This window comes from Silene latifolia, chromosome Y (assembly GCF_048544455.1).
Source record: "Silene latifolia isolate original U9 population chromosome Y, ASM4854445v1, whole genome shotgun sequence".
Taxonomy (NCBI): Eukaryota; Viridiplantae; Streptophyta; class Magnoliopsida; order Caryophyllales; family Caryophyllaceae; genus Silene; species Silene latifolia.
This window is the reverse complement of record NC_133538.1, coordinates 66,473,744-66,485,574: the sequence shown is the minus strand read 5'-3', so window position 1 is coordinate 66,485,574 and position 11,831 is coordinate 66,473,744. Positions and strand designations below refer to the sequence as shown.

Genomic DNA, 11,831 nt, shown 5'->3' with positions numbered 1-11,831 from the left:
AACCGGACCCGATAATGACCCGACTCCGACCCGACCCGATTTAACCCGAACCCGATATGACCTGACCCGGCTTGACCCGACCCAAACCCAACCCGACTGATCCGATTGCAACCTCTAATTATCAGTTGTTAATTTTGATCAATGACACGTATGTAGTTATGTGTTTTGTGATATTCCATGGATTTTGGGAAGATTCCTTGTTACATTCAAAATGTGCATTCGTTATTTCTCCAGATATTATCAGGTATTGCTATGCTCAAAGTCATAACTTATAATTATAAAATGGCTGAAAATGTCAACTAAAAAAAAAGAAGAAGAAATTTCTTCTAGAGAGATTCTACCTTAATCCACCCTTCACAGATAAATTTTGTGAGAATAAGATGGATGACTAATTTGAACTTAAAACTTCGGGGCCAACATAGAGACTCTGATAACACAGGAGGAAACCTTCTTAACAAAAACGTTATTATGGTAATTGATTATTTAACATCCTAATATTAATAATGGCTTATTTTCGGGTATACCTTATAAAATTACCCATTCGCTCCCCTTGAAATTTTTCCGCATCCCGTAAGTTCAAATCCTGCCTTCGCCACTACTAGAATGACCATTTAATTAGAAAGCTGGCTAAGCAAACAAAAAGATAAAGAAAAAGAAAACGATTGATAAAATTTTGACATTAAACGGAAATTCTCCTAATCAATGGCACTAGTCACTACCTATCATTAAATTTTGTTAATGACCACACCATAAAGTCATTGCTTAAGCGCGTCAAAAGTTTTACCCTAATCATGAATCTACATAGTATAAAAGTCAAGTTCTTTCTTGGCTTTTGATTGGCTGGTAAGTTTTTACATGTAGGCACCGCCATGTCTCCTATACTATTTAATTACCTTTTCTCCTCATGCAAATCAATATCAATATCTATCTATATTATTAAAGGAAGCTTTTTTCGAGCAATTCTAGAGTCTCCAACATTATTGAAACACCTAAAGTTAATAAATCTATCTAATTAAATCAATTGGAAAAAAAAAACAAAAAAAAAATCTCTATAGACAACCAACCGTACTGTACATCAATCACCTAAGGTTATTAAATTATTCAATTTATATCTTAATTGGGAAAAAAATAAAAAATATTACAAACACCTAAACGTACAGTGCAATGACACCAACTATATCCAATCAAATTGTAGTACCAAACTCTTCCGTACACCATTGCACTTCTATTCCCTTCACAAGACATTAAAAAAAATAAACCCTACAGCCATTGCAATCCTATTCCTATCATAAAACTGAGAAAAAGTTTATCCGTATAGTCAAAAAGCTATCCGTACAGCCAACTAAATTATTCAAAATAAATCTTAATTGGGAAAAATCAAATAAAAAAGTTTATCCGTATAGTCGAAAAGCTGTCCGTACAGCCATTGCAATTCTCTTCCTATCATAAAACCTTCACTTTTGAGCTTATTCCCAATTCCAAACAGTTTCCTGTATAACATAAAATTAGTTTCATGTTAGGACAATTATACACACTATATATACAGCTCCTTTTGTATTTCAAATTCCACACATCAACTATCCCATCTGAACTACCTACAACAATGGCACCATCCAAATCCAGGTTTATCTCGCTTTTCTAATACTCATCATTACATCGATATTAAGTCATTGACATTAATTTCTTTTCTTTTCTCTGTTTCAGTTCTTACTCAACTATCAACGAACTGAACGAACGTAAGACAAGCGGAAAAATCAAAGCCCGTGTATCTCGACTTTGGGAAGTAACTAATCCTTATGTCGCTGGCCAGCTAATCTGCATAGACATGGTTCTTATAGACGAAGAGGTATGCTGAATACACTCTTTACGTAATATTAATTCATGATATATTATTGCTATACTAACTTCACCAGAACCACTACTTAAATCGTTAATGTTTACTTCCACAGGGCGGTTACGTGCATGCAACCATATACGGCAATTCTCACTGAGGGCGACGTTTATGTGATGAACCACTTTGCTATTGAACCGAACAAATCACCGTATCGTGTTGTTAGTGATAGCAAGATTATGTTAAAGTTTCAGTTTAGCACTTACATTAAAAAGATTACATCCGAAAGTTGCTCAATCCCAAGACAAAGGTATTCCCTAGCATACTTTCAGAAATCAAGTACTTTCTTTGTGTCTCTATATTATTAATATAAACTATTCTCTTTAAAAAGATGTATACGGCGTTTTGGTGAACGAATCTGTGGATAAGGATTCAACCGCTATCGAAATCCGAGACAAGAGGTATCAAACAATCTCATTCTTAGCATTGAATTAAATTCTTTATTACAAATCAATTAACTCTACTATAATGATTTATGCAGTGAGAAAATTATCAAGCTTAAGTTATGGAGACAATTTAGCGTTGACTACAACGAACAAATGAAAGAACACCATGGTCAGTGTAACATTATTACAGTCGTGACTTCTACTTTAGTTAAAGGCTACAATATCGGTAAGCACTTCTCTTTGCCATCTTATCGGTATTACTCTCTTGATTTTTAAAGATAGTTTGCTTATCTCATTCTTATTCAATGCACAATAAATATACTCACAGCATCTATGAAGCTTGACACTTCCTCATCAAGCAAGGTTTATGTTAATCTTGACTTTCCAGAAGTCAATGAACTGAAAAGCCTATTAAGGTAACCACCAATAACACATACAATGTTGCTGATTTTATAGTTAGCATACTTTGACCTTTGTTATGTATTTGTTTTCCTTTATAGTGAGAAAAAGGAAGAAATATTTGTGATCAGTGTTTTAAGTCAAAGCAGCAACATCCTGAACAAAGATCTCAACAATTATCAATCATTGCAAGTTACCATATGAAAAGGTACTCTATCAGTTAAGTGTATTGTCCTCCCTAATTATCTTGATTTACGGCAAGAAAAATAAACAAAGATTATACACGCAGAATGAAATTTGTTACTGTCGGGCCACAGTAAAGGAAGTTATGGGAGAATTACCTTGGTACAATCCTTCATGTCCTGATTGCAATAGGAAGCCTAAGATAGTGAATAAAGGGTTCTTCTGCGAGTACTGCAATAAATCTGTAGAAGGTCCATTGACAGTGTAAGTATGCTTATATTCCATCCATAGTACAGCTCTATATCTCAAACTAATTCACTTAAATCGTGTAGTTATCGACTGGAGTTATTAGTCGAAGATGCAACTGGTTCAACTATTCTTACCATGTTCAATGCCGAGGCTAAAAGGATGGTTGGTCAAGATGCAAACACATTATTTGACTCCCATCCAGAACAGGTACATCATTTTCACTACTTTATACGTTCCTCTCATCAAGAAAACCGGTTTGTTATATAATCAACTCCTGAAAATTATTGTGTTGTACAGGATCCCTCATCTGAGGACTATGATTTCATCCCAAGCTTACCTCGAAATACTTTTGAAGGAAAAAGATTTACGTTCAAAGTAAAGATTGATAAATTCAATCATCAGAATAGAAAGAATAACAAACAGACATTTGCCGTCATGAAAGTATTAGACAGCAACTCATTTGAGGAATCAAAGATGGAAAAAACTTCCCAGACACCTACCCGCAAACGGCAACTTGAATATATCTCATCCGATAATGAAGGGTCAAGCTCCTCAACAACCACGATTAACCGTAGAAACCTCAAGGTACAGTAAACAGTGATGTATAACCAGTTTATTTGTACACCTATTAACAAAAGTCAAGGACAGACCCTAAAGCATGTAGGAATTTATTTGCCAAGGCCCGTATTTAGTCATGGACAATTATATGTAGCAGCCTCTAGGACGACCTCCCCAGAAGGTCTAAAATTCTTCACCAACGATTCAACACAAGAGTACAAAGGACACACGAGGAACATCGTCTATAAAGAAGTATTTAACAATCTACACTCACTATCCTGAAGGGTCCATTCTATGCAGGTTTATTGTTTTTTGGACAGTTGTATAGACTTCTGGATACCGAAGTCATGTTACAGCTTCAAGCATATAAAGTCTGCACACTACTGAAGTACATTTTTTAGACAATAATCTTTCCATTATTTACCTATAATATTTAAAACCGTAAGTCCGACATTTAGTAAAATATTTATACAAGCAATTGCAGTAATAAGATTATTTGGGCAAAAAATCAATCTACGTGTAATCTTATAGAAAGGATGTACAAGTTAAGCAAACATAAAAGCTCTAATTTTGAGAACATACATAGAACACAATATTATCTCTATTACACAGATATGCATACTATGACCCAAACAAGAAAAAACAAAAAAACAGTACAGACCATAACTTTAGAGTACGTTATCGTGATTTGCGAAAAAGAGAGATTGAATACCGTGGAACAAACATTTTCAGTAATATGCACTGGTGAGACAAACTGAGAATAAAGAGAAGGCACATATAAAAAAAAATTTAGAGAGAAAAAACTAATACTTATGTCAAAGTGATACCCAAATTGTAGAGCAAGCATCAGATTTTTTCTTTTATGCACAATTTTAAAGTACCTCAAATGATGTTTAAGTTGTGCAATCATCACAATACCCCTAATTATAGAAAAACAAGTGGAAAAATTATAGAAAAACAAGTAGTTTTCCACGACACAGAGAATCAATTGCAAGTAACTAACGACTAATATCATAGATTTTCCGTCAAAATCGAACAAGCAGCTTTAATTTCATAGTTCATACATCATCCACACAGGTTCTTAACAACTTCTATTATGCCGTCTTGATCATGCAGCTGAAGAAGCCAACTATGTGGCTTTAGCTTACTTAATTTACGTCATCAAAGTAGAGTTCTAATGCAAGAGTCGAACATGATAAACCGGAACATACAACCATAAGCCAGCTCATTAAGATTACACATAGAAGAACAATAGACCCAAACAAGAAGAAAAAGTAGAATTGGAAGTTAATGAAGGGGGACATAACTGAGTTGGACGAGCCTATAAGGGAAGATACGAAACCAGCAAGTCAGGAACGAGGGTAGGTAACATCGGCTTCATCAAATCGCCAATTCTTATGACGTTGTTGTTGAACAACGGAGCACCGGCAGCAAATACAAACCCCTATACAGCAAACCCGATTGATGAAACCCTATACAGCAACCCCGAAGAATTTAAAATTCCTAATTTGGGGTTTTGCAAGTCGAATCGAGAGTTAAATACAACAGTTATATCAAATTAAAAGATAGATTCAAACAATCGTACAGATGCAAACAAACTTACATAGCAGATAGATGTTGGAGTAATCAAAATCGGAAAGGAAAAAATGGAGGATGAGGATTCAATAATAGGCTACTGAAAGTGGGAGGTAGGATGTAAATAGATCATAGTTTGGGGAGGAGATTGACGGAGATTAATCTGCGATTTCGGTGTTGTATTGGGGTTGATGGGTGGGGATGCGTAATTCGGCAGGTTGAAGACGGAGGTGAGTTGAGTGGGATAGCCTGCTGGGTATTACACGTCCAAAAGAAAAGGGTACTCATCAAAAGAAAACAAAAAAAAAGGTGTAAAATTAAGTGGATGTAATGAGTTTTAATTTGTTTTACGACTATTGGCACTTCCATAGTACAAGGTACATTTATTAATAGAAAAATCATTGAACTTTAGCTAATTGATTAACAATATTTATACAAAAGTTTTTCATTAAGTTGGTCAAATGGGATTTCTTGTGAAACTGTTAAATATCAATTATAAAAGAATGAGGCAATTTAACGAATTAATGACCATCTATCACACCTGTATTACTCCGTCTAATTCCGATAATACAAGATAATCTGCTACTTATACGCAAGTTTCATGAGAGTATTTGCTCGGATCAAATTTTTTCATTCATACAAGAGCACCAAACAACAGGCCCGTGCACCGCACGGGCATTAAATCTAGTATATAACTAAAGGAGGCTTTTTTTCTAATTATACTATTAGCATTAGAATTAGGAGAAAATTAATTATTTACAATTTTTCTATTATAATTAGGAATATAATTTTCCTATTAGAAATGAGAATTAATTAATTATTTTACAATTTTCCTATTAGAAATAGGAAATAAATTAATAATTTATTAAGGTTTTTTTCCTAATTATACTATTAGAATTAGGAGATAATAGTTATTTAAAATATTTCTATTATAATTAGGAATATGATTTTCCATTAGAAATGAGAATTAATTAATTATTTTACAATTAATTAGTAGAAACATGAAATAAATTAATTATCTACATTTTATTAATATTAAAAAATTATTCATTAGTATTTGGTCACTTTTTATTAAATTAGAAGGGGAAAAAACTTTTGATATATTTATAATATCCAATTTTATAACAACTTCCGATTAAAAAATGAGGTATTATGAGGCTAAAAGGCCCTAGGCCGAACTGGATTATGACAAATGTGCATACATAATATGTACTACATGGAATTTACTCATGTAAAGAGTAAAATAAACGCTGAAATATGCCTCTACGTCTTTTGTTATTGCTAATATCATATTTAATTATAATAATACGAAGTTTATTTTTCAAATGTCATATGTATGTCTCCTACTAATTTTAAAGTTATTTCCCTCACAATACACTTCAACTTCTATTGATAATTTATTATTATATTATTTACATTCATTTGTCATTATATAAAAGTATCTTAATCAAAATTTAAATAAGATATTCACAAATTATTGATAAGTACAAAGTTTGATATCTATTTTTCAAGGAGTAGTAAAAGATAAAGAAAGTTGCTGCTAATTTGCGAATCGAAATATCATATTATGACAAATGAGTAAATGTTTTGAAAAACTTTATTGTGCGATTGTTTTACAATTTAAAGTAAAAATGGTACCACGAGTAATAAAATAGATTTGAATAAGGCTTGAAGGTAAATTAGATACACTTATTATATAAATATGTATAAGGTTAAAATTCAATTCACGCAATGATCAACATTAAAAAAAAGTCATGAAAAACACATAAAAGGGTCAAAATAGCCCATTTATTATTTAAATAGTGTAAAAACTCTCAAAATGTTAAAAAAAAATGTTCAATCTGTCGTTATCAAACAAAACCTAAGTTTCTGCTTTTTTTTTTTATCATGTTCAACTTAATCTTTACCGGATGTAAAATGAGAAAGTTCAGAAAGTAGCAGTTAGTTTCCTGTTAATTAGACGGACTTTTCAAGAGAGAGATGAAAACTTTGCATTTTAGACCGTTTTATGTGTGAACCGAAGGGATTAAGTAGTGGGCTAAATGTTGTTTCGAGTGGGAATGAGGTTGATAATAAATAGGTAACATGAATAATAACAAGAAACCTCAAAAGATCATACTGATAAATTTAATCTTGACTCCATCAATCCAAATTAAAGTAAAATCTTAATTCTAACAACATTATCGAGAGCAAGGGTTAGTTTCCATTGGATTGTGGATTTTTCTAGAAGTAGGGGTTTAGTTTTTCACTTGGTTGGATAAATTTGAGAGAAGTTTCGAAGACAAGGATCGATCTTTAAAGGGATGAGATTGTTTTAGATCATGTGTGTGAATAGCAATGTTGTCAGGATCGAGATCCTACTTTGGATCGAAGAGGGGTGGTAGGATCGGATCGCAGGATCGAATCGTAGGATCGTAAGATCCTACAAATAGCTTGAATAAACAAGTTTATGTAAACTATTTGGTATAATTTGTGATGTATAATGTTAAAAAGTTTATTTAATGACAAGAAAGTCTTAATAATCATATCAATATATTACATATACCTTTAATTTAGAGTTATAAGTATAGAAGAACAACCAACTCACAAATTTGTTGCACAAATAAGCATTTTACGATCCTGAACGATCCTACCATCGATCCTACACGATTCTGTACGATCCTATCCGATCCTACCCGATCCTGACCGATCCTATACCGATCCTACCACCAAAACGATCCTACGACGATTTGAATCGTTTTCCATTTTTTGGATCGTAGGATCGTACGATCCTACGATCCGGATCGCGATTTTAACAACAATGGTGAATAGGGAAGACAAATAGGGGTATGGGTGAAGGATTTTGTTTCAAATGAGAAGATGGGGGGCAATACTATTGTTATAGGGGGTGCAATAAGCAGCCCCAGCCATGTAGTATTGCATTTGAATTTGGTTCACTTTCAAAGATACGTCTATAGTTTGACAGGGAGATATAACATTTAACTATCTGTAAATGTTTTTACGTAACTACTATTTGACCCAACAATGATTAAATTATGGTTGTTAATTTAAAGAAGGAGATTCGTTGCATCATTGAGTTGATTATGCAAAGTAAATATTATTGTTTTCCTTGACCAATTGAAAAACAAACAGGTATTAATGAACAAGATCTAAAAACTCTCAGTCCCAAGTATCATATATATAAACTTCATATTGGTTTTATTTTCCTAAAAAAACAACATTGTCGAGAGCAAGGGTTAGTTTCCATTGGATGGTGGATTTTTCTAGAAGTAGGGGTTTAGTTTTTCACTTGGTTGGATAAATTTGAGATAAATTTTGGAGACAAGGATCGATCTTTTAAGGGATGCGATTGTTTTAGATACTGTGCGTGGATAGGGAAGAAAAATAGGGTTCTACGTGAAAGATTTTGTTATAAATGAGAAGATAAGGGCCAAGACTATTACAATAGAGAAAGGGAGGGGGGGGGGGGCGTCATAAGCATCCACAGCCATGTAGTATTGTGTCAGAATTTAGTTCACATTCTTATATAGTTTGACCGGGAGATATAACATTCTAACCACCTCTAAATGTTTTTACTTTACAATTTGATCCAGTAATGATTAAATTATGGTTCTTATTCGAAAGAAGAGATTTGTTGCATCACTGAGTTGATTATGCAGAATAGATATTATTGTTTTCCTTGACCAATTGAAAAACAAACAGGTAAATGAACAAATTTTAAAAACTATCAGTCCAAGTATCATATATATAAACTTCGTATTGGTTTTATTTTCCTAAAAATTGTATTTTATTAATCAAAGACTCTTTTATTCTTATGTCAATATTATGTTAACGGGAATTATTTGTTGGTCAAGCGGCATACATAAAATCTTAGACATGAACGATGTACTATATGTCTATATTCCATTTTATTGTGAAATTTATCACACCTTATTTTAATATCCGTGCAACGCACGAGCAAGAAAACTAGTTCCTTTTATTTCTATCTTTTATTCCTATTTTAATTGTTTATGTTAAAACATAAGTTAAAATGTCACAATTTACATAAATGTTGTAATTAACAATTTTACATACTTCAACGGGTTTAACATGTCAAATACCTTTAATATAATTCCAATAAAATACGGTTGTATGATATTTAAATCGAACATTTATCAAATATTCGAATCTCCAAATATGGACTATTTATATTGTCACGGTATTGAACACTTAATCACGCTCAATTATATATATTCATGTATCTAATAATAGCGTCTGCTATTACGACCCGTGCATTTTTTGCACGGGAATAAAACTAGTAACTATTGAAGTTTAGAATAAACCGGCAATAGACAATTTTCCGTAGCTGTTTACTGTTACTAGTCTTACTACAAAGTTTCTAACGTCTACATGCTTGGTTTATTTTTTTCGTGTCAGATGAGGCATAAAAACATTACAATATATAGAAAACGGGATTCAAACCTAGGACCTACGGAGACACGGAGTATATGTTAACACAGTGTAGCTTTATCTACAAACTCATGCTACATGAACGTAAACATCTACCAGTACGAGGTATATATGTTAATGGACTAATGGCACATCAAGCATAATCATGGCACAAAACTTCAAGATAACTAAAACAAGCATATATATATGTTTTTTGGTACTACTAAAACAAACATATAAGACCTATATATCATTATATGTCCATAAAAATAAAATAAAAAAATACGGAATAAGTAAGATGAAAATACTAGATTACTAGTTTTTTTGCCCGTGCGTTGCACGGATATTAAAATAATGTGTGATAAATTTCATAATAAAATGGAATATAGACATATAGTACATCGTTCATGACTAAGAATTTATGTATGCCGCATGACCAACAAAAAATTTCCCGTTAAAATAATACTGACATAGGAATAAAAGAGTGTTTGATTAATAAAATACTTTTTTTTTAGGAAAATAAAACCAATATGAAGTTTATATATATGATACTTGGACTGATAGTTTTTAAAATTTGTTCATTAATACCTGTTTGTTTTTCAATTGGTCAAGGAAAATAATAATATCTACTATGTATAATCAACTCAATGATGCAACAAATTTCCTTCTTTCGAAAAACAACCATAATTTAATCTTGCTGGATCAAATTGTAATTATGTAAAATCATTTAGAGGTAGTTAGAATGTTATATCTTCCGGTCAAACTATAGTAGTACGTTTGAATGTGAACCAAATTCCGACACAATATTACATGGCTATGGCTGCTTATGCCCCCCCCCCCCCCTTCTCTCTATAGCAATAGTCTTGGCCCCCATCTTCTAATTTGAAACAAAATCTTTCACGCAGATCTCTATTTTTATTCCCTATTCACACACATGATCTAATACAATCTCATCCCTTGAAAGATCGATCCTTATCTCCGCAACTTATCTCAAATTTATCCAACTAAGTGAAAAACTAAACCCCTACTTCTAGAAAAATCCACAATCCAATGGAAACTAACCCTTGCTCTCGACAATGTTGTTAGAATTAAGATTTTACTTTAATTTGGATTGATGGGGTCAAGATTAAGTTTATCAGTATGATTTTTTGAGGTTTCTTTTTATTATTCATGTTACCTATATGTTTTAATGCAAGCGATATTTTGCTGATAAATAACATTATTTATTATCACTGTTCTAGTTAAACTCATCACCCTTCACAAATGCACCCTCCCTCCACCCCACTAATTTACCCGCAAAATAAAACATCAACCACTGTGATTAGTTCTTACTACTTGAAACAACCTCCAATCCACTACGACTATCACTACCTTTCTGCCACGTTTTACATCTAAGAAGTCATAAATCACATTCAGCTCCATGAAACACCAATCTTTACTCTAGATGATATGTATCCTCGTCTCCCCTTATCGAAAACAATTTATTTCTCCTTCAACAAAGAAAAGTTTAAGAAGCAATCTTCCCTCTTATCTCTCTCCCTTTCCCTTCCTAGTCTTTTTCTCGTCCCCTCCCCTACCTCCATTTCAGATACTCAAACAAAGTGTTTGGGTACTATGTTTGTAAACTGAATAAGTTTGAATATTTTATATATACACACGAACTTTGCTATTTATTTCATTTTGCATAAATAAATCTTACTACCTCCATCTTATTTTTATTGTCCTTTTTTCTTCAAATTTTATTATTTCATAATTATTATCCCCTTTCTAGATCTAGTAAGGAAAAACTTTAGTCAACCAACTCGTCACAATCATCCTCATTCCCACTCGAAACAACCTTTAGCCCACTACTTAATCCCTTCAGTTCACGCATAAAACGATCTAAAATGTAAAGCTTTCATCTCTCTCTTGAAAAGTCGATCTAACTAACATAAAACTAACCGCTACTTTCTGAACTTCATCATTTTTATATCTCGTAAAGATCAAGTTGAAAATGACAAAAAAATGCAGAAACTTAGGTTTTCTTTGATAATGACATATTGAACATTTTTTTTAGCATTTTGAGAGTTTTTACACTATTTAAATAACAGATATGCTATTTTGAGTGTTGAATCGACATATTGAAATAATGGATTGAGTTTTTTTTTTATTTCTGAGAAAAT

At 32.4% G+C, this 11,831-nt stretch overlaps 1 long non-coding RNA gene across 2 annotated transcripts; it reads right to left on the bottom strand.

Annotated features, from left to right (window-relative positions):
• Nucleotides 1–1,069: 1,069 nt before the first annotated feature.
• Nucleotides 1,070–5,603, bottom strand: LOC141627204 (uncharacterized). Of its 2 annotated transcripts, none has more exons than XR_012536758.1 (4): nucleotides 5,270–5,603; nucleotides 3,609–5,169; nucleotides 3,018–3,101; nucleotides 1,070–1,490 (listed from the first exon to the last, which is right to left on the bottom strand). It is a non-coding gene; the product is annotated as an uncharacterized LOC141627204 (long non-coding RNA). The 2 variants fall into 2 exon arrangements; XR_012536757.1 differs by having other exon boundaries at nucleotides 4,974–5,169; nucleotides 5,270–5,592.
• Nucleotides 5,604–11,831: the final 6,228 nt, after the last annotated feature.